This window comes from Oncorhynchus clarkii, chromosome 13 (genome assembly GCF_045791955.1).
Source record: "Oncorhynchus clarkii lewisi isolate Uvic-CL-2024 chromosome 13, UVic_Ocla_1.0, whole genome shotgun sequence".
In the NCBI taxonomy this organism is placed as follows: domain Eukaryota; kingdom Metazoa; phylum Chordata; class Actinopteri; order Salmoniformes; family Salmonidae; genus Oncorhynchus; species Oncorhynchus clarkii.
In genome coordinates this window covers 34,002,903-34,027,237 of record NC_092159.1, presented here as the reverse complement: position 1 = coordinate 34,027,237, position 24,335 = coordinate 34,002,903, and the positions used below count along the sequence as shown (strand labels likewise).

General features: G+C 42.5%; 1 pseudogene; it reads left to right on the top strand.

Moving 5' to 3' along the window:
* Positions 1 to 5,311: 5,311 nt before the first annotated feature.
* The window catches only part of LOC139423548 (integrin alpha-IIb-like), a 43,120-nt pseudogene continuing 24,096 nt past the window's right edge, over positions 5,312 to 24,335 (top strand).

The following is a 24,335-nucleotide window of genomic DNA, read 5'->3' as shown; positions in this document are numbered from 1 at the left end:
TAAATATGTTTTCCAAATGTGTGTAAATAGATAGAGAGCACATCTCCAGGAATAAAATAATTGAGAATTATTTAAATTGAAGCTAAGGTCACTTCTGAATCTCAGATCTCAGCAGATCTTGTGCAGTGTACTTGACTCAGCTCTGTGGAGACTTCTGCTAATGTGCCAGGCTGGGTGAAGCTCGTTTCAAGGGGAAAGCCTGACATTGTCAAAATAACACCTGCCAACAGAATTAGCTCACCCCAGTCTACACCTCTAAAGTAGAAACTTGCTTGCTGTTTACAAAGAAAAGACAAAAATTTCCAATGAATGACCCTCAACGTTAAAAGCCCTCAACGTCAGAGTCCAGCTTTTTCCCCCAGTGGCTCAATGTGTTGGCGTTTGTAACACTTTATGTTAACTTTCATGGATAATTATTGTTATTTATAAACTATTATCAACACGTATTTCATTATTTATAAACCTTTATATGCGTTTATAATGGCTTGTTCATGAACGTTAATTGTAATCTACCACCTTGGCTTTGTGTTTGCATGTTATTGCAATGCAGGTCATAGTCACATTTTTGTTACTACATTTTCAATTGTAATTAATAATAATTGCAGGTAGGCAAAGAGGATTGTGTTTGCTCAACTACTACTTCTGATATGATATTGACACTAAACTATTGCCAGTGGTCTTTCAGACAAAATGTTCCTTCTCTCTTCTCTAAGATTCAGCATGCTATTTTTCATTGTTTGTCTTGCTTAGAAAGGTTAAGAAATGACATCAATAGTTTTAGGACTCAAAGCTAGAGGTGTAACCTGTATCCCTTAGAAGAATAAACAGCCAATTTACTTTATACAGTGTGTTCCGAAACCAAAGTACTAAGTCAGTTGGTGGGATTCATATGTCTGAGCAAATTCAAATGTCAGTGTGGTGTCCTGGTGAGAACCCCTTTTATCATGCCAGCATTACATCAACAATTGCTTTCTTGTAATAGTGTTTATTTTTCCAAGATAGATGGCTCAAAGCCTGGCTAAGTTCAAGGCCCATACACACATAAAAATGTATCAGCGTGATAAACCGTTCAGTTTGCTGTTATAACAGAACCCGCTTGTCTTAAATGTGGTGGTATGCTCCCCCGTCTGTTTATGTTAGGCAGGGGATGGTGATTTACAGGTGTTCCATCATTCTTTTAACTGAATAGTGTTTTTCTACAATGATTAGCAAAGCAGATATGGGACCTATTTTTTATAGGTCTCATTCACAAAAATATGTCAGACGTCTGCCAACTTAGATCTCGTAAACAGTGATTATTGTTTAAATGCTTGAACACATTTCCCTTATGTTCTTTTTTTTCTTGGTATCCTTGAGACAAACTACTCTGTCTCAAGGATACCAAGAATGATGGCGGGGATTTTGAGTTAGAGGGAGAAAATTGCTGTAACTATTGACAGCTTACTATATCTTTTCATTTATATACACTCAGATATATATTGTGACAAACAACATTTAAGTGTCCCTTTTGATACCCCACAAGATGTTGTACTAGGCTGATTTAATACACAATGTTCTGACATTTTTTATTGTAGTTGTTAACCCACAGTCCTTTCTGGAAAACCTCTCATTTTCAACCGCTGAGTCTCTGAGTATACTGCTGCACTGAATATAAAAAAATATACATATTTAGGAACACAAGAACATTGTCGCAATATTAGTCTGTATCTCCCCTTCTCTCAGTGAGATCATGGAGGCCTCAGCTAAAACAAAATCTCTTGTGTATAATACCTGAAAACAACTATTTTCTAAAACCATCCAGTGCTTGACTTGGACTGAAATAGGTGCAGGTACATTTTACATTTGGTGCAGGAGCTCCACAATATTTGTTGCTTCTATTCGAGGTATAGGTACTCCTGCCCATGTCAAGCACCAAGAACTTCACCTTGTTTTCAGGAGAAAACAGCCCTATTGAACCCTAATCCTCAATTAATAATAATAATTATTATTATACAGTTATAATTATAATTAATAATACAGTAGGTCTCTGATATCGCACAATAGCATACACACAGCCATCGAAATGCGTCTGTATCTTACTTACAGCTTTGAGGTTAGGTTACTGAAAATAGGTGTAATACTTGAATTCTGAAATCTCTGGAATTTTTAAATGCTGACACAGTGTCATATTCCTCTACCCTGAGAAGAGAATATACGCCTCCCGGGTGGCGCAGTGGTTAAGGGCGCTGTACTGCAGCGCCAGCTGTGCCATCAGAGTCCCTGGGTTCGCACCCAGGCTCTGTCATAACCGGCCGCGACCGGGAGGTCCGTGGGGCGACGCACAATTGGCTTAGCATCGTCCGGGTTAGGGAGGGATTGGTCGGTAGGGATCTCCTTGTCTCATCATGCACCAGCGACTCCTGTAGCAAGCCGGGCGCAGTGCGCGCTAGCCAAGGTGCACGGTGTAGCCTCCCGCACATTGGTGTGGCTGGCTTCCGGGTTGGATGCGTGCTGTGTTAAGAAGCAGTTTGGCTGGTTGGGTTGTGTATCGGAGGACGCATGACATTCAGCCTTCGTCTCTCCCGAGCCAGTACGGGAGTTGTAGCAATGAGACAAGATAGTACCACGAAAATTGGGGAGAAAAAGGGGTAAAATTCAAAAAATAAATTAAAAATTAAAAAAGATGAGTCTGCGGGAGTCTGCGGGAGTGGACCAAGGGGGCATCGTATCTCGTATTGTTTACCAAACAAAATAACAAAGTCAAAAAAACAAAAGCGCACAGTTCTGTCCGGCTAATAGACTAAACAGAAAACAAGATCCCACAAAACCCAAAAGGAAAATGACAACTTATGACAAATGATCCACGATAGACAGCTGCCTCTGATTGGGAACAGGCACAAGCTGATTGGGAACAAGCTGCAGGCCAAAAACAAAGAAATAGAAAACATAGACATTCCCACCCGAGTCACAACCTGACCTAACCATACATAGAGAATTAAAAGGATCTCTAAGGTCGGGGCGTGACACCGCATGGTCAGATGATACACCCGGAAACGTCCTATCGTCCTAAGAATTATGATTATGCAGTGTACTGGAAGAGCTTTCATAACATGCAAATCAATCAGATAGGTATTTTTGGGCTGATGGCCGCTCATCAGCACTTTTTTTAAACAAATATATATACACAGTGCCTTCAGAAAGTGTTCAGACTCCTTCCTTTTTTCACATTGTTATGTTACAGCCTTATTCTAAATTGGATTTTTTTTTAATCCTCAGCACTCTACACACAATACCCATAACGACAAAGTGAAAACAGGTCTTTACACATTGAAATGAAATACCTTATTACATTAGTATACATACCCTTTGCTATGAGACTCGAAATTGAGCTCATGTTCATCCTGTTTCCATTGATCATCCTTGAGATGTTTCTACAACCTGATTGGTGTCCACCTGTGGTAAATTCAATTGATTGGACATGAATTGGAAAGCCACACGTGTCTAAAAAAGGTCGCAAAGTTGACAGTGCATGTCAGAGCAAAAGCCAAGCTATGGGGTCGAAGGAATTTTCCGTATAGCTCCGAGGTAGGATTGTGTCAAGACGCAGATCTGGGCCACTGAAGGTCCCCAAGAACACAGTGGCCTCTATTATAATATGGAAGAAGTTTGGAACCACCAAGACTCTTCCTAGAGCTGTATCCGGGTAAACTGAGCAATCGAGGGAGAAGGGCCTTGGTTAGGGAGATGACCAAGAATCAGATGGTCAATCTGACAGATCTCTAGGGTTCCTCTGTGGAGATGGGAGAACCAACCAGAAGGACTACCATCTCTGCAGCACTCCACCAATTAGGCCTTTATGTTAGACTGACCTTTATGTCAGAAGCAACTCCTCAGTAAAAGGCACATGACTGCCCACTTGGAGTTTGCAGTTTGCAAACATGCACCTAAAGACTCTCAGACCATGAGAAACAAGATTCTCTGGTTTGACGAAACCAATATTGAACTCTTTGGCCTGAATGGTAAACGTCCTGTCTGGAGGAAACCTGGCACCATCCCTACAGTGAAGCATGGTGGTGGCAGCATCATGCTGTGCAGATGTTTTTCAGAGGCAGGGATTGGGGGAGAGGTCAAGATTGAGGCAAAATGATCTGACCAAAGCACTTAGTACAAGTCTCTGAATGTCCTTGAGTGGCTCAGCCAGAGCCCGGACTTGAACCCGATCAAACATCTCTGGAGAGACCGGAAAATAACTGTGCAATAATGCTCCCCATCCAACCTGACAGAGCTTGAGAGGATCTGCAGAGAAGAATGGGAGAAACTACACAAATACAGTTGTGCGAAGCTTGTTGCGACATACCCAAGAAATCTTGAGGCTGTAATCACTGCCAAAGGTGGTTCAACAAAGTACTGAGTAAAGGGTCTGAGTACTTAAATAAATGTAATTTTTCAGTTTAGACAATTTTTATAAATTAGCTAAACATTTACATTTACATTTTTGCTTTGTCATTATGGGGTATTGTGTGTAGATTGATGAGGGAAAACAAAAACTTTAATACATTTTAGAATAACTGTCACGACTTCCGCCGAAGTCGGCCGCTCTCCTTGTTCGAGCGATGTTTGGCGGTCGACATCACCGACCTTCTAGCCATCATTGATCATCACCTTTTTTCATTTTCCATTGGTTTTGTCTTGTCTTCCTACACACCTAGATCCAATCCCATCAATTAAATGTTGTGTACTTAACCCTCCGTTTCCACTCATATCCTTGTCGGAGATTGTTTGTTGTATGTAAGGTGTTTATTGTTATTCTGGTGTGCGACGGGTTTTGCACCCTCTATTTGTTATTTTGTAGACTTTGGTATTCGGAGGTTTTGATGTACATTAAACAGCTCCGTTTTTACCAAGTTCATTCTCCTGCGCCTGACTTCCCTGCCACCAGCACGCACCACATTACAGAATCTCCAACCATACTATGGAGTTAGCAGGAAAGGGTACCCCGGCCATTGAGGTGGAGGAGCGCGTCCAGGAGCATGCAGTTACTTTTCACCATCTTGGCGTTGTCCAGACGATGGACCACTGGGAGAGACAGGGAGTTCTTCCAGCGCCTCCACCAGCACAACCGGGGTCTCTCTTGAGTGCCCCTTTCCCGCCTGAACCCAGTGGGATCCGTCTCTCCTTGCCCCAGGAGTATGACAGGAGGGCTTCGAACTGCCAGTTTTTTTTTTACTGCAATTAAACCTTTATCTGGCCACCGTCCACCCGGCTCCATCTGATTGTGAGAGTGTGTCCACCCACGTCTCATGCCCCACTGGGAGAGCTCTGAAGTGGGCCAATGCCATATGGAGAGAGGGAGATGCGGCGTTGGACAAGTTTGAGGAGTTCACCCGCCGTTTCCGGGGCAGTCTTCGACCACCAGACCGAGGGTAGACCGGCGGGTGAGCGCCTCTACCATCTGAGGCAGGAGACGAGGAACACCCAGGAGTTCACCCTGGAGTTTAGGACCCTGGCTGTTGGCGCGGGATGGAACGTCAGGGCCCTGATCGACCATTGTCGTTGCAGTCTGCGCGAGGACGTTCCTGTGGATGTGCCCTTCCCCGTTCAAGCCTTAGATAGTCGACCATTAGGGTCAGGGATAATTAGGGAGGTCACCGCGCCGTTGGGTATGGTGATGCAGGGGGGTCATACGGACAGAATTAGTCTCTTCCTCATTGACTCTCCTGCGTTTCCCGTGGTGCTGGGCCTACCCTGGTTAGCTTGTCATAACCCCACTGTTTCTTGGCCACAGAGGGCTCTCACAGGGTGGTCGCGAGAGTGCTCAGGTAGGTGTTTAGGGGTTTCCGTTGGTGCTATAATGGTGGAGAGTCCAGACCAGGTCTCTACCGTGCGCATTCCCCCTGAATATACCGATTTGGCTCTCGCCTTCTCTAAAAAGAAGGTGACTCAATTACCACCTCATCGACGGGGCGATTGTGCAATAGAACTCCTGGTAGAATTCCTGGTCTGAATCAGATCACGGTGAGGTGGTAACCATTCATAGCTACAGCGATAGAGTCAATGCACGGGGCGCGCTTCTTCACCAAACTAGATCTCAGGAGAGCTTACAATCTGGTGCGTATCCGAGAGGGAGACGAGTGGAAGACGGCCTTCAGTACCACCTCTGGGCACTGTGAGTACCTCGTCATGCCGTACGGGTTTATGAATGCGCCCTCAGTCTTCCAAGCCTTTGTAGACAAGACCTGCACGGGCCTTGTGTAGTGGTGTATATTGATGACATTTTGATATACTCTGCGACACGCGCTGAGCATGTGTCCCTGGTGCGCAGAGTGCTTGGTCGCCTATTGGAGCATGACATTCCTTTTCTTCCAACAGTCCGTCTCCTTCCTAGGGTACCGCATTTCCACGTAAGGGGTGGAGATGGAGAGTGTCCACATTTCAGCCATGCGTAATTGGCCAAATAACCATCACGGTTAAGGAGGTGCAGCAGTTCATAGGGTGTGCCAACTACTACAGGAGGTTTATCCGGGGTTTTGGTCAGGTGGCAGCTCCCATTATCTCACTGCTGAAGGGAGGCCCAGTGCGCTTGCAGTGGTCAGCTGAGGCGGACAGGGCTTTAAGTCACTTGAGGGCTCTGTTTACCTCGGCTCCCGTGCTGGCACATCCGGATCCCTCTTTGGCGTTCATAATGGAGGTGGACGGAGCTCCGCCCCTATGCCTTATTCTTGAAGAAGCTATGATGTGGGGGACCGGGAGCTGTTGGCTGTTGTCAAGGCTTTGAAGGCGTGGAGACATTGACATGAGGGGGCTAAACACCCTTTTCTCATCTGGACTGACCGCCGTAATCTGGAGTATATTCGGGCGGCGAGGAGACTGAACCCTCGCCAGGCAAGGTGGGCCATGTTTTTCACCCGTTTTGTATTTACCCTTTCATACAGACCAGGCTCTGAGAACACTAAGGCAGATGCATTGTCCATTCAGAGATCCTCACTGAACTTCTGGAGAGAGTTTGCTGCACTGAAAGTAAAGGGGCTGAATAATTTTGCACGCCCAATTTTTCAGTTTTTGATTTGTTAAAAAAGTTTGAAATATCCAATAAATGTTGTTTCACTTCATGATTGTGTCCCACTTGTTGTTGATTCTTCACAAAAAAATACAGTTTTATATCTTTATGTTTGAAGCCTGAAATGTGGCAAAAGGTCGCAAAGTTCAAGGGGGACGAATACTTTCGCAAGGCACTGTATATATGGTAGCATTGCCTTTAAATTTAAATTAGTTAATTTGGGTCAAACTTTCCGGGTAGCCTTCCACAAGCTTCCCACAATAAATTGGGTGAATTTTGGCCCATTCCTCCTGACAGAGCTGGTGTAACTGAGTCAGGTTAGTAGTCCTCCTTGCTCGCACACACGTTTTCAGTTCTGCCCACAAATTTTCTATGGGATTGAGGTCAGAGCTTTGTGATGGCCACTCCAATACCTTGACTTTGTTGCCCTTAATCCATTTTGTCACAACTTTGTAAGTATGCTAGGGATCATTGTCCATTTGGAAGACCAATTGTCGACCAAGCATTAACTTCCTGACTGATGTCTTGAGATGTTCAATATATCCACATAAATTTTCCTGCCTCATGACGCCATCGATTTTGTGAAGTGCACCAGTCCTCCTGCAGCAAAGCATCCCTACAACATGATGTTGCCACCCTGTGCTTCACGGTTGGGATGGTGTCCTCGGCTTGCAAGCATCCCCCTTTTTCCTCCAAACATAACAATGGTCATTATGGCCAAACAGTTCATCAGACCAGAGGACATATCTCCAAAAAGTACGATCTTTGTCCGCATGTGCAGTTGCAAATCATCGTCTGGCTTTTTTATGGTGGTTTGGAGCAGTGGCTTCCTCCTTGCTGAGCGGCATTTCAGGTTATGTCAATATAGGACTTTTTTTTACTGTGGATATAGATACTTTTGTACCCGTTTCCTCCAGCCTCTTCACAAGGTCATTTGCTGTTGTTCTGAGATTGATTTGCACTTTTCACACCAAAGTACATTCATCTCTAGGAGACAGAACACGTCTTCTTCCTGAGCTGTATGACGGCTGCGTGGTCCCATGATGTTTATACTTGCGTACTATTGTTTGTACAGATGAACGTGGTACCTTCAGGCGTTTGGAAATTGTTCCCGAGAATGAACCAGACTGTTAAACCAAGCAGTTTAAAGGCATAGACAACTTAGTGTATGTAAACTTCTGACTCACTAGAATTGTGATACAATTCATACAATGAATTATAAGTGAAATAATCTGTCTGTAAACAGTTATTGGAAATATTACTTGTGTCAAATACAAAGTAGATGTCCTGACCGACTGTTATGACTTCTATGAATGGTGGGTGGAGGAGTCAAGCGCAGAGAGCAGGTAGTTCTGTACATGGATCTTTTATTCCAATGACAGCGGAAAAACGGACATTCAAAACACAAGGGCGCATGAAACAATCTGTCCAAATAAACAGGACTAAAACTGTCCGGAAAAATAGAGATCACAATAATCAACCAACACCCTAAAACAGAGAACAAGCCCGCACAATAACCAGCGGGCCTAGTGCCCTTAAATAGCCTACAAACAAAACTAAACTCAAAACAGGTGTAACCAATTAGACCCAACTAACAGAAACAAAAGGAAAGGGAATCGATGGCAGTTAGTAGGCCGGCGACGACGACCGCCAAGTGCACAGGAAGAGGCACCATCTTCGGCGGGATTCGTGACACCGACTTGCCAAAACTATATTTTGTTAACAAGAAATGTGTGGAGTGGTTGAAAAACGGGTTTTAATGACTCCAACCTAAGTGTATGAAAACTTCCGACTTCAACTGTGTGTATACAGTACCAGTCAAAAGTTGAATCACCTACTCCTTCCAGGGTTTTTCTTAATTTTTACTATTTTCTACATTGTAGAATTATAGTAAAGACATCAAAACCATTAAATAACACATGTAGTAACCAAAAAAGTGCTATAAAAATATATCCTATATTTGAGATTCTTCAAAGTAGCCACCCTTTGCATTGATGACAGATTTGCACACTCTTGGCATTCTCTCAACCAGCTGAATGAGTTAGTCACCTGGAATGCATTTCAATTAAAGGGGTGTCTTGTTAATTTGTGGAATTTCTTTCCTTATTAATGCGTTTGAGCCACTCAGTTCTTATGACAAGGTCAAGTCAGAAGATAGCTCTGTTTGGTAAATAACCAAGTCCATATTATGGCAAGAACAGCTCAAATAAGCAAAGATAAATGACAGTCCATCATTATTTTAAGGTCAGTCATTTGAAAGTTTCTTCAAGTGCAGTCGCAAAAACCATCAAGCTCTATGAAGAAATTGAAATTGGCTCTCATGAGAACTGCCACAGGAAAGAAAGACCCAGAGTTACCTCTGCTGAAGAGGAAAAGTTCAATTCTAAATGACACCTATAAGAAGAGGCTTGCTTGGGCCAAGAAAAGTGAGCAATGGACATTAGACCGGTGGAAATCTGTCCTTTGGTCTTATGAGTCCAAATTTGCGATTTTTAGTTCCAACCACCATGTCTTTGTGAGACGCAGAGTAGGTGAATGTATGATCTCTGCATGTGTGATTCCCACCTGAAGCATGGAGGAGGAGGTGTGATGGTGTGAATGTGCTTTGCTAGTGACACTGTCAGTGATTTATTTATAATTCAAGGCATACTTAACCAGCATGGCTACCACAGCATTCTGCATCGATACACCATCCCATCTGGTTTGCGGTTAGTGGGACTATAATTTGTTTTTCAAGAGGACAATGACCCAACACATCTTCAGGCTGTGTAAGGGCTATTTGACCAAGAAGGAGAGTGATGGAGTGCTGCATCAGATGACCTGGCCTCCACAATCACCCGACCTCAATGCCATTGAGATGGTTTGGGATGAGTTGGACCGCAGAGTGAAAGAAAAGCTGCCAACAAGTGCTCAGCATATGTAGGAACTTTTTCAAGACTGTTGGAAAAGCATTCCAGGTGAAGCTGGTTGAGAGAATGCCAAGAGTGTGCAAAGCTGTCATCAAGGCAAAGGGTGGCTACTTTGAAGAATCTCAAATATATATTTTGATTTGTTTAACACTTTGCTTAATACATGATTCCATATGTGCTATTTTTTTTGTTTTTATGTCTTCAATTTTATTCTACAATGTAGAAAATGGTAAAAGTAAATAAACCCTGAAATGAGTCAGTGTGTCCAAACTTTCGACTGGTTCTGTGTTTCTTAGCTCTATAGTCAACCACTTCAATAAATTCATTAAATATGTAATACAATGTAAATACATTACAACCAAAGCAGTTCATACATTCAAATAGATCATTATATAATGTTAACATCCTATAATATGGGAATTAAGGGGTGAGGTTGTGCATTTCTTAAGATTGACATCAATGTTCAAGCATCTACAAGAGTAGACAAATACATAAACTTATATAGCCTACACATATAAATACATAAATATCCAGGACCGGTGCACCGGACAAAGACCAGGCCCCGGGTCAAAAAAGCACAACCAAATTAGGTTTCCAGTTAGAGTCCTTCATGGCACAGGACCAAGACCAATCCATGTCCGGAAAACCGTCCCTCAGTCATCCACACATCCAACCTCAGTTATTGTAAGAGATGGTTATCATAAATCAGGCCTGTAATTGCATCCCACATTGTTACCACATAATTCAAAATACAGGACCGTTTTTCCAACATAAGTGTGTCCAGATAATTTCTGATCCTCATTCCCTCTGACACATCATTATTCTTCCAATTCATTGACTGTCACACCCTGATCGGTTTCACCTGTCCTTGTGCTTGTCTCCACCCCCTCCAGGTGTCGCCCATCTTCCCCATTATCCCCTGTGTATTTATACCTGTGTTTTCTGTCTGTCTGTGCCAGTTTGTGTTGTTTGCCAAGTCAACCAGCAGTTTTCTCCTATTGCCAGTTTTACCCTAGTTGCTGGTTCTCTCGTCCTCCTGGTTCTGACCCTTGCCTGTCCTAACTATGTGCCCTTCTGCCTGACCGTTCTACCTGCCCCCCTGTATCATTTTTGGACATGACCTGGTTATGAACTCTTGTCTGTCCCTGACCTGCCTTTTGCCTACACCTTGGACTATAATAAATATCAGAGCTCAAACCATCTGCCTCCTGTGTCTGCATCTGGGTCTCGCCTTGGGTCGCTATAGTGATGTTTAGTACACAAAAGGGACATCAACTTATTTTGTTTCCAAGATGATTTAATAGACATATGACTGGGTCCAAAATGGAATGATATAATTCCTTAAACTGATTTCAATACCGTGGACCAGTAACAGATTAATTCAGGGAATTTCCCGATCAAATGTATTAGTCGTCCATTGCCCCCGCTACAGTGCTAACATTTGCCAGACACTTTCACTTTCCTAGGAGTCCTTCCTTTGTAAGTAGAGTAGGAAGTATTTATTAGGTCAATTGAATTCATTTCTGAGTTGTTCAAGCAATCTCGTAATGTTTGTCAAAGAAATCAGAGTCCATGGAAATGGCCGCTCGTCATCCTGATTTCAGAAACACGGAATGTGTCCTGTTGAGTCAGAGACGGACTCTAAATAGTTTTCTTGCCCCATCTCCTGTCTGTCATTACCACTAAGTCATAGGACTGGATAGATCTACACCAAGACCTAGAGTGCCAGATGGATGGGATTTGCACTTTTGTGACTATTCCATCAGTTGCACCAGGTAATCTAAATCTAGCCTATTTGAAGCATCCGCAATGAATTGATTAGGCCTGCTGAGCTCCTTCCGTCAGGGTAGTTCAAGACCATTGTTATTGAGATTGGGAGGTGGATCATGAGGTGTTGGTGGCAGCTGAGTGCAAAATGAAAGAAGAGGTGGATGACAGTGGAGAGGGTGGATCAGGGTTGCCTCAGGGGGTGGATGACAGTGGGGTGGGGACATCAGTACTCACTCCAGCAATCTGAAGCTAATATGGATGACGCACATGAGTGGTGACCTGCCAACGTCACCGTTGGTGTTCATCTTTATCACAGCGGCTTCTTGCCAGTGAGGTGGCCATATGTCACTAAGCACACGGATGGATCGGCACAGCCTGTGCCTTCTGAGGGTACAGCCCACCAACCCAGCACAGAGGCCTGAGGTCTGTTCAGGAGGGTGAAACTGTAGGACTTGAGAAACAAAACAGAGCACACATAATTGGACTAACCTGCACATTTATTGGAGTTCTGTGGTGCGGAAGAAATTTACCCTAGGATATTCTGAACATTTTATCACATTGTTTGTTGTGGTTTGTGTACTGTACCGTTTTAAAAAGAGATTTCACCTTGTCATTTCAATTTAAAATAAAAACTATAATTTGGAACTTTACCTCTGACTCTCTGGTGTCTGTGTTGGTGTGGCCTGTAATCCTAGAACCTGAAAGGAAAACACATGTGTTTAGTAACTGCTACAAACCATAAGTGAAGAAGCTTTGATCATCACTGTATTAGATCCAAATGGAATTCTAGCAGGACTATGGAAGACGTTTAATGTAATGGCCTTCGTGAAAATGGCCTGTTTCAAATGAATTTGCCTATCCCTTTTGTCAGGTAAGACCTCTAAATAGGGTAACCAGAGGACAGAACACAATAGAAAACCAGGGACTCCTTCAACAACCTGCAATTCATTGCTAGACAACTTGAGGTTTAGGATACAAACGGTGATGTACACAGTGACAGTCAGTCTGTATAACACTGTTATGTTACAGCTTTCTGGGCTATGTTAATTCAGTGCGGTATGTTTATTTTTAGAGCAGTCTTCTTGGAATTTCTCCTGAGTTTTTTGAAGATTTTTTCTCAATGACTTCCCTGAGGAAGGAGACACCATACAAGAGTAATGCACTGTATAGGGCATAGGATGCCATTTGGGATGCAATCCGAATCTTTTATTCCTCAGAACAATTAACAAATAGGATAGTCTACAGAAGTGCATTAAGAGCTTTTGAAAATAAATATACTGTCTGTTCTGGGGCTTTTTTCCTTTGCTGCGGGCGTCTGTTGTTGCAAAGTCTAAACGAACACACAAATACCCCTAAAGCATCCCGGGGGGTATTCTTTTTATAGAAACTTGGGTTAGAACGGATGAATTAACCATTCCATATTATACCATTCATTTCTAAGGCAGAAGGATCGTACAGTAGACCTCCACCATACACGCAACTGTTAAAGGTGTATCATTCCCGACTCTCTGTATCCACAACACACCAGACCTGAAGTTCTGTCTCAGCTCTGTCAAGGGGGAACTCATGGAGAATGCACATTGGACATGTCACTTCAAAATGATTTCTCTTTCAGGTCGGGATTATTGGTGATATTATGGGTGGGCTGCTCCCCTCTGTCACATATGCCAGTGTGTGACTGTGAGACATTGGAGGGGGTGGTGGGAGGAAGGTAGCTGGTCAAAGGTGTAGACCTGGTTTACAGTTCATGAGCATTCAGGCATCGGTACATATTTACACCTGGTTAAGTTTACTAATTGGGTTCAAGCAGAGGTGGAGACTTCATAGGTATTTCAATTGGAGCTGAAGTACAGGTGTAGACCTGGTTTGTATGAATATTGGGGCTGACATTTAGCAGTAGACTTGTTTTTAGGTGGGTTATCAATATTTGGTTAGACGTGCAGATGTACACCTGGTCTGTAAGAATTTGGGGTTTGAAGCATATCCATGGGAAGTAGTTTGGATGTACTGTTTGTTTTTTTTAACAGTTGAAGTCGGAAGTTTACATACACCTTAGCCAAATACATTTAAACTCAGTTTTTCACAATTCCTGACATTTAATCCTTGTAAAAATTCCCTGTTTTAAGTCAGTTAGGATCACCACCTTATTTTAAGAATGTGAAATGTCAGAATAATAGAGAGAATGATTTATTTCAGCTTTTATTTCTTTCATCACATTCCCAGTGGGTCAGGAGGTTTACATACACTCAATTAGTATTTGGTAGCATTTCCTTTAAACTGTTTAACTAACTTGTTTAACGAGGTGGAATTGAGCTACAGTGGCAGTACAGGTGCAATGCTTAACCATCTGAAAGGGAGGCACCATGAGACCCTAATTGGCAGCAGCGCAGGCCCCCAACAACAGACATTAGACAGGCTCTTCACATGAAAGATGTGCAATGAGGGAAGGAGTGAGAAAATCACAGCATTGATTACAGAAATGATAGCTGTTGATACGTAGCCATTCTCACTGGTAGAGGATGTTGGCTTCACAGTGTCCTGAAATGGAACGCCATTAGGGTCTTTGAGTGTCGAAAAAGTCAAATATCATTATTTGAAGCTTCAAATATCACGATTTGGCACATCAAATAATCTTGTTGATCAATCAGGACCGGAATCTGACGTCACATAATTACACGTTCATAACTTTATGTTATGGTACGGTCAAGCCACACTAGCCAGATTAAGTTAGCTAGCTGTTTATAACGTTAGCCTAGGGCAACAGAGCTAGTTAACTGGCTAACTTGTTTACAGTGAGGTCCAAAGTGTTAGGTTCACACGATGTGGGTGAAAATACCCTCAAATTGAAGCTGACAGTCTGCAATTTAACCTCATAGTCGATGTCAAATTTAAAATCCAAAGTGCTGGAGTACATAGCCGAAAAAACTAACAAAATTGTCACTGTCCAAATACTTTTGGAGCTCACTGTAGTTTGTTATCTAGCTTAGGTGGTGGGCCGTAGCAAGCCATCTGCTTTAGTTTTTGAGATATTCGGATCTATGTCAAGGGAGGAGCTGGTTTTAACATGTTGTGTATATTTATTTATTCTGAATACATTTCTGTTTGTTGTCAATGTAAATTCTTAAAAATATATATCTTAGTTTTATGTTCTCTAGCTGAACAGGAAAACACTGCTGAGTACTAAACTGTAAACCAATCTAAAATGGTGTACTATCCATCATACTATCTCTGCGGATCACGCCTGCCAATCATGTTATCCAAGCATATGGCTTCTTCTTCTTTAGATGAGTCAGGGTGCTGGGCTACCCTGACCAAGGCCCTTCTCCCCCGATTGCTCAGTTTGGCCCGGCTGCCAGCTCTAGGAAGAGTCTTGGTGGTTCCAAACTTCTTCCATTTAAGATGTTTTTTTTTTTTTTTAATTTAACCTTTATTTAACCAGGTAGGCTAGTTGAGAACAAGTTCTCATTTGCAACTGCGACCTGGCCAAGATAAAGCATAGCAGTGTGAACAGACAACACAGAGTTACACATGGAGTAAACAATTAACAAGTCAATAACACAGTAGAAAAAAGTCTATATACATTGTGTGCAAAAGGCATGAGGAGGTAGGCGAATAATTACAATTTTGCAGATTAACACTGGAATGATAAATGATCAGATGGTCATGTACAGGTAGAGATATTGGTGTGCAAAAGAGCAGAAAAGTAAATAAATAAAAACAGTATGGGGATGAGGTAGGTAAAAATGGGTGGGCTATTTATCGATAGACTATGTACAGCTGCAGCGATCGGTTAGCTGCTCAGATAGCAGATGTTTGAAGTTGGTGAGGGAGATAAAAGTCTCCAACTTCAGCGATTTTTTCAATTCGTTCCAGTCACAGGCAGCAGAGAACTGGAACGAAAGGCGGCCAAATTAGGTGTTGGCTTTAGGGATGATCAGTGAGATACACCTGCTGGAGCGCGTGTTATGGGTGGGTGTTGCCATCGTGACCAGTGAACTGAGATAAGGCGGAGCTTTACCTAGCATGGACTTGTAGATGACCTGTAGCCAGTGGGTCTGGCGACGAATATGTAGCGAGGGCCAGCCGACTAGAGCATACAGGTCGCAGTGGTGGGTGGTATAAGGTGCTTTAGTGACAAAACGGATGGCACTGTGATAAACTGCATCCAGTTTGCTGAGTAGAGTGTTGGAAGCAATTTTGTAGATGACATCGCCGAAGTCGAGGATCGGTAGGATAGTAAGTACCTAGGTACTTATAGATGTCCACATATTCAAGGTCGGAACCATCCAGGGTGGTGATGCTAGTCAGGCGTGCGGGTGCAGGCAGCGAACATGGAGGCCACTATGTTCTTGGGGACCTTCAATGCTGCAGAATGTTTTTGGTACCCTTCCCCAGATCTATGCCTCGCCACAATCCTGTCTTGGAGCTTGACTGCGTGGCTATACACGCCTCCAACTCAATCATCAAGTTTGCAGACGACACTACAGTGGTAGGCTTGATTACCAACAACGATGAGACGGCCTGCAGGGAGGTGGTGAGGGCCCTTGGAGTGTGGTGCCAGGAAAATAACCTCATACTCAATATCAACAAAACAAAGGAGATGATCGTGACCTTCAGGAAACAGCAGAGGGAGCAGCCCCCTATCCACATCGACGGGACAGTAGTGGAGAAGGTGGAAAGTTTTAAGTTCCTCGGCGTCAGCAAACTTAATAAAGTCTATCACAGTGCCATCCGTTTTGTTATCAAAGCCCCTTATACCACCCACCACTGTGACCTGTATGCTCTAGTCGGCTGCCAGACCCACTGGCTCCAGGTCATAAGTCTATGCTAGGTAAAGCCCCGCCTTATCTCAGCTCACTGGTCACGATAACAACACCCACCCATAGCACGCCCCCAGCAGGTACCTGTATATCTCACTGGTCATCCCTAAAGCCAACACCTCCTTTGGTCGCCTTTCCTAACAGTTCTCTGCTGCCAGTGACTGGAACGAATTGCAAAAATCGCTGAAGCTGGAGACTTATATTTCCCTCACAAACTTTAAACAGCATCTATCTGAGCAGCTAACCGATCACTGCAGCTGTACAAAGTCCATCTGTAAATAGCCCACCCAATCTACCTACCTCTTCCCAATATTGTTTTTATTTACTTTTCTGCTCTTTTGCACACCAGTATCACTACTTGCACATCATCATCTGCTCATCTATCACTCCAGTGTTAATCTGCTAAATTATAATTACTTCCCTACTATGGCCTATTTATTGCCTTACCACCTCACGCCATTTGCACACAATGTATATAAACTTTCTTTTTTTCTATTGTGTTATTGTAACGCCTGTTTATTCCATGTGTTACTCTGTGTTGTTGTTTGTATCGCACTGCTTAGCTTTATCTTGGCCAGTTGTAAATGAGTTGTCACAGTTGTAAATTAGAACTTGTTCTCAACTAGCTAACCTGGTTAAATAAAGTTTAAATAAAAAAGATTTATTTAAAAAAATGTACACATCACGGTCAAACTGAAATGGTCCACCCACACAGACAGCATGGTGAAGAAGGCGCAGCAGCGCCTCTTCAACCTCAGGAGGCTGAAGAAATTTCGCTTGTCACCAAAAACACTCAAACTTTTACAGATGCACAATCGAGAGCATCCTGTCGGGCTGTATCACCGCCTGGTACGGCAACTGCTCCGTCCACAACCGTAAGTCTCTCCAGAGGGTAGTGAGGTCTGCACAACGCATCACCGGTGCAAACTACCTGCCCTCCAGGACACCTACACCTCCCGATATCACAGGAAGGGCTAAAAGATCATCAAGGACAACAACCACCCGAGTCACTGCCTGTTCACCCCGCTATCATCCAGAAGGTCAGCGAGGTCAGTACAGGTGCATCAAAGCTGGGACCGAGAGACTGAGAAACAACTTCTATCTCAAGGCCATCAGACTGTTAAACAGCCTTCACTAACATTGAGTGGCTGCTGCCAACATACTGACTCATCTCTAGCCACATTAATAAATACAAATTGGATGTAATAAATGTATCACTAGCCACTGCATTACTCATCTCATATGTATATACTGTACTCTATACCATCTACTGCATCTTGCCTATGCCATTCAGCCATTGCTCATCCATATATTTTTATGTACATATTCTTATTCATTCCTTTACACCTGTGTGTATAAGATGTGAAATTGTTTGATTACTTGTTAGATATTATCGCACTGCTTAGCTTTATCTTGGCCAGTTGTAAATGAGTTGTCACAGTTGTAAATGAGAACTTGTTCTCAACTAGCTTACCTGGTTAAATAAAGTTTAAATAAAAAATATTTATTTAAAAAAATGTACACATCACGGACAAACTGAAATGGTCCACCCACACAGACAGCATGGTGAAGAAGGTTTATTATCGTATGGTCAGAACTAGAAGCACAAGCATTTCGCTACACTCACATTAACATCTGCTAACCATGTGTATGTGACAAATAAAATTGGATTTGGATTTACAGACAATTCCTTCAACCTCATGCCTTGGTTTTGGCTCTGACATGCACGGTCAGCCTTATATAGACACGTTTGTGCCTTTCCAAATCTTTTCCAGAAATATCTTAAGGATGATCAATGGAAACAGGATGCACCTGAGCTCAATTCGAGTCTCATAGCAAAGGGTCTGACTACTAATTTGCTTTGCTATTTGGAGGGTTATACAAAAATACAAAGCCACAGGGCCTATGTGTCACGCCCTGACAATAGTAAGCTGTTTATTCTCTGTGTTGGTTGGGGCGTGATAGTGACTTGGGTGGGTCATCTAGGTGATTTTGTATTTCTATGGTGGCCTGATATGGTACCCAATCAGAGGCAGCTGTTTATCGTTGTCTCTGATTGGGGATCATATTTAGGTAGCCATTTCCTCATTTGTGTTTGTGGGATCTTGTCTACGGATAGTTGCCTGTGTGCACCAGTAGCGTCACGTTTTGTTTTGTTTTGTTTTGTTTTGTTTTGTTTTGTTTTGTTTTGTTTTTCTTTGCTTTGCTGAGTTTCGGTTTATTAAAAATGTGGAACTCTACGCACGCTGCGCCTTGGTCTACTCATTACGAGGATCGTGACACTATGACTACGTAATCCGGCCCTGATTCCGAGTAATAATTTAGGACTACAAAAATCTATTGGACAAGATGTGTAAATCTAATACAGTCAAGGCAGGACCCACTAATTCCATTCATATTGACAAATAAGAAATGTCTCATTATCTCTGTCAATAGTTGGAGTAGGATGATTGCAGAGCAGCCTACCTCAGACTGTCAGGATGTTCATTTAGCTTAACTGCATTCCTTTGTTGTGATGATTTATTTGATTTATTCTTGTCTCACATGATTCCAGAGATCAACCAAGAGCTATTCACCAAGCAAGGGCTGATTCATTCATATGCGAGGAGAACCATCTTACTGCAGTTTGAACTAGCCCTGCTGTCACTATTTAAACATTGGGACCACATATGCATTTGCCTGTTTTAATTTCTGGATTTTGTCTTACAGTCTAGTGCATCTTAGAGTTGAACACCCACTACAGACGCACATACTTGTTTGAGCATCATTATTCATGATTGTCTCACTTTTCTCTCCCATGATCTATTCACCAAGTCCTTCAGTTTGAACTAGCCCTGTCGTCACTATTAAGACATTGAGACCACATTTGGCAGTTAGTAGCGTTGGGCCTAGTAACTGAATGGTTGCTGGTTTGAATCCCTGAGCCGACTTGGTGAAAGAAATCTGTTGATATGCCCTTGTGGAAGGCACCTAGTTCCAGCTGCAAGTCGCTCTGGATAAGAGTGTCTGCTAAATGACAAATGTCATGTAAATGTCTCTACATCAATCAGCTACATTGGTGACGAGGGTGGGATCCTTTCGATATGCCAATGGAGCTGGGCACACAAATGTCCGTAGAGAGAAGCATGTGTTGACGACAGTCCTTCAGACTCCATCAGCGGCCTAGGCTTTTGGCATAGATGGTAAAGCTCTCATTTCTGGACTGCAACATTATAGGATTGTGCCTTCCACAGCACTTGATATACATTGATTGGTAGGTTACACTACTGAACAAAAATATAAACGTGACATGCAAAGTGTTGTTCCCATGTTTCATGAGCTGAAATAAAAGAAATGTTTCCATATGCACAAAAAGCTTATTCGTCTCCAATTTTGTTCACAAATTTATTGACGTCCTTGTTTGTGAGCATTTCTCCTTTGCCAAGATATTCCATCCACCTGACAGGTGTGGCATATCTAGAACCTTGTGCTGCGGACAATAAAGGGCCACTCTAAAATGTGCAGTTTTGTTGCAAAACGCAATGACATAGATATCTTAAGATGAGGGAGTGTGCAAATTGCATGTTGACTGCAAGAATGTCAACCAGAGATTTTTCTAGAGAATTGAATGTACATTTTTCTACCATAAGCCGCCTCCAACATAATTTTATACAATTTGGCAGTACGTGCAAACGGCCTCACAACCGCAAACCACGTGCAACCATGCCAGCTCAGGACCTCCACATCCTGCTTTTTCACCTGCGGGATCGTCTGAGATCAGCCACCCGGGCAGCTGATGAAACTGAGGAGTATTTCCGTCTGTAATAAAGCCCTTTGTGAGGAAGAACTCCTTCTGACTGGCTGGACCTGGCCCCCCAGAGGGTGGGTCTATGCCATCCCAGGCTCATCCCTGGTGGTGCCCCTGCCCAGTCATATGAAGTCCATAGGGCCTAATGATTTTCAATTGACTGATTTCTTTATGTGAGCTGTAACTCCATTAAAATTGTTAAAATTGTTACATGTTGCATTTATATATTTTTTCAGTATAGATACTTCAAATACTGCCTGAGACACCTTAGCTATTTACTTCGGTACTCAATACATAAAACACTATTTGTGATGGTGTTCTTTGTATATGCATGAAATGTACATTATGGAAAACTTTGGCAGTGTTCACTTTTAGTTAGAAAGTTAATAATTTAAACCACCTAAATATACTCACATTCACTGAACATGTAGTATTTGAAACTCAAACATTCATTTCCCAACTGCGTTTTACATCATCTTAAAGGCTCTTGATCATTCTCCATACGTTATATTCCAATGCATCCAACATTATGCATGCCCACCATGGTATTAGGAACTGTTATGGTTTATTATCTGGATTAGAAATCTAACTCTGGTTATCTTATTGTATAACTGTATAACTGTTATAAGAGAAGATTGTATTGCAAGGTATGCTATGTATTACAGGTTTCAGTTTTTCCATTTATGTTTTGAGGTTGGACTTTTAGCAGGTACAGCACGTAAACAGCACCGGTGTCACCTCGTTAGTGAGGTGTTTGAGCGACATTTTTGGTTTTATTGCTGGGGAACTTCACATGTATGGGCTAATATGCATATGCAGCTGTCATTTTTAAACCATTCATGCAAACACACACGCATGTTTATCTAAATGCTTTTAATTGGGTTCCTATGCAAAGTATACACTGAGTGTTTCAAAACACTAGGAACACCTGCTCTTTCTATGACAGACTGATCAGGTGAAAGCCATGGCACCTTATTGATGTCACATGTTAAATGGACTTCATTCCGTGTCGGTGAAGGGGAGGAGGCATGTTAAAGACAATTTTTTAAGCCTCGAGACAATTGAGTGTGTTTGCCATTCAGAGGGTGAATGGGCAAGACAACATATTTAAATGCCTTTGAACGGGGTATGGTAGTAGCTGCCAGGCGCATCGGTTTGTGTGTGTCAAGGACTGCGACACTGCTGAATTTTTCATGCTCAACAGTTTCCTGTGTGTATTAAGAACGATCCACCACCCAAAGGACATCCAGACAACTTGACACAACGGTGGGAAGCATTGGATTCAACCTCTGACAGCATTCCTGTGGAATGCTTTTGACACCTTGTGGAGTCCATGCCCCTATGAATTGAGGCTGTTCTGAGGGTAAAAGGGTGTGCAACTCAATATTAGGAAAATGCTCCTAATGCTTTGTACACTCAGTGTATGATTGAATGTTTATTGAAGCCTGCAGTGAGTTACTTGAAATGAGACTCACTGTATAATCTTGACAAAACATGAGTCAACTGTTGAATTCACTGACAGAGATAGCCAATGAAACACAAGTGTACATTTACAGTGGCTGGCTAGGCTAGTCTGTAACATTGGCTAGCTTTCAATAAATTGGACAAATGGTCAACGGAGTTACCTCTTTATATGATTAAGACAATTTGTATTGAAATCTGCATATTTCAAGTGCACTCAAACAGATTTATCTTATTTCAGTCTGGGAGCTAGCTAGTTATATCTGTTCATCTTCATCAGACAGCAGCTTGCATTTTCACAAGAGGCTATGTTTACATTGTATTGGCTGCCTTCATCGCGAGGGGTCTGTATGGGAGTTCTGATTGGTTCCAAGTTTAGTTGTTCAGCAGGGCCGAGTGCTGAAATATACTTTGAGTAAATGTGCAAGAATTGAAGGTGCCAACAAATGTTATAGTTATAATGTTTTACTGTCATATACAAAATAAATCTCCTCCTCACTCGAAGGGATCGATCAACTTCATGTTTAAAGGCCTCGAACCATCACCTATCTAAGCTAGTTATTTTCATAAACTGAAGTTTAATTTCATTAAGAGAACAACAAGTGACTGCCTAGCTAATACTCAGTCGCATGGATTCCTAAATCATTGCTAGTATTGAAAACGATTGCAGTTTTCAGGTTGGTTACATTGGTGCTAGCGCTAGGTACCAAGCTAAAGCTAGTTTGCTACAATGCCTTCATTCATTCATTCACTGCCACCCATTTGTTTTGTCACTTGCCTACATACAATACCCCATAATGTCAGTGGAATTGTTTTTCAACATTTTTACAAATGAAATAAGTATTCAACCCCTTTGTTATGGCAAGCCTAAATAAGTTCAGTATTAAACATTTGCTTAACAAGTCACATAAGTTGCATGGACTCACTGTGTGTAATAGTATTCAAAAGGATTTTTGAATGACTAACTCATCTCTGTACCGCACACCAACTCAGTTGCCGGAGAGGAAGGAAACAGCTCAGGGATTTTATCATAAGGCCAATGGTGAGAGACTTTTTTAAAACAAACAGTTGGTGTTCTCCTATCACAGTCATTTAAATCTAAGGATAGATCAACAACATGGTAGTTAGTCCACAATACTAACCTAATTCACAGAGTGAAAAGAAAGCCAGAACAGAATAAAACATTTTTTCTAAAACTTGCCCTCTGTTTGCAAAAAGGTAATAAAGTAATACTGCAAAAGAATTGGCATAACCAATCATTTTTTTGTCCTGAATACAATACAAAGTGTCATGTTTGGGGAAAATCCAATATCACCATGCTCCATATATTTGAGCATAGCGGTGGCTGTGTCATGTTATGGTAAGCCTGTAATCATTAACAACTGAGAAGTTTTTCAGGATAAAACATTTAAAGGAATGGTAAAATCCTAGTGGAAAACCTGTTTTATTCTGTTTTCCACCAGACAGATGAATTCACCTTTCAGCAGGACAATAACCTAAAACAAGGCCAAATCTACACTGGAGTGACTTACCAGATCAAATCCATTTTATTGGTCACATACACGTGATAAGCAGATGTTATTGTGAGTGTAGCGAAATGCTTGTACTTCTAGCTTCTTGTAATATCCAATAAATTACACAACTTATACCAAATACACAACCATCTAAGTAGGAATGAATTGAGACTATGTACATATGGACGAGCGATGTCAGAGCGAAACGGACTAAGATACAGTACATAAACTCAGCAACAACAAAAAAACATCCCTTTTTCAGGACCCTGTCTTTCAAAGATAATTTGCAAAAATTCAAATAACTTCACAGATCTTCATTGTCTCAGCCTTGCCGCTGAGGGCGGTGCAGTTGCCATACCAGGCTGTGATACAGCCCGACAGGATGCTTTCAATTGTGCATCTGCAATAGTTTGTGAGGGTTTTAGGTGACAAGCCAAATTTCTTTAGCCTCCTGAGGTTGAAGAGGCTCTGTTGCACATTCTTCACCACACTGTCTGTGTGGGTGGTCCATTTCAGTGGAGAAGCTTTCCACCTTCTCCACTGTGGTCCCTTCGGTGTAGATAAGGGGGGTCCACCCTCTGCTGTTCATCTCCTTTGTTTTGTTGACATTGAGTGAGGGTGTTTTCCAGGCACCACATTCCCAGAGCCTCGTCATCATTGTTAATCGTCATCATTGTTAATATAGCCTACTGTTGTGTCATCTGAAAACTTGATGATTGAGTTGGAAGTGTGCTTGGCCACGCAGTCATGGGTGAACAGGGAGTACAGAAGGAGGCTGAGCACACACCCTTGTGGGGCCCAAGTGTTGTGGATCAGCAAAGTGGAGGTGGGGGCGTCCCATCAGGAAGTCCAGGACACAGTTGCACAGGGTGGGGTTCAGACCCAGGGCCTTTAGCGTAATGATGCTTGGAGGGTACTATGGTGCTGAATGCTGAGCTGTAGTCAATAAACATCATTCTTACATAGGTATTCCTGTTGTCCAGACGGGATAGGGCAGTATGTAGAGTGACGGCGATTGCATCGTCTGTGGATCTACTT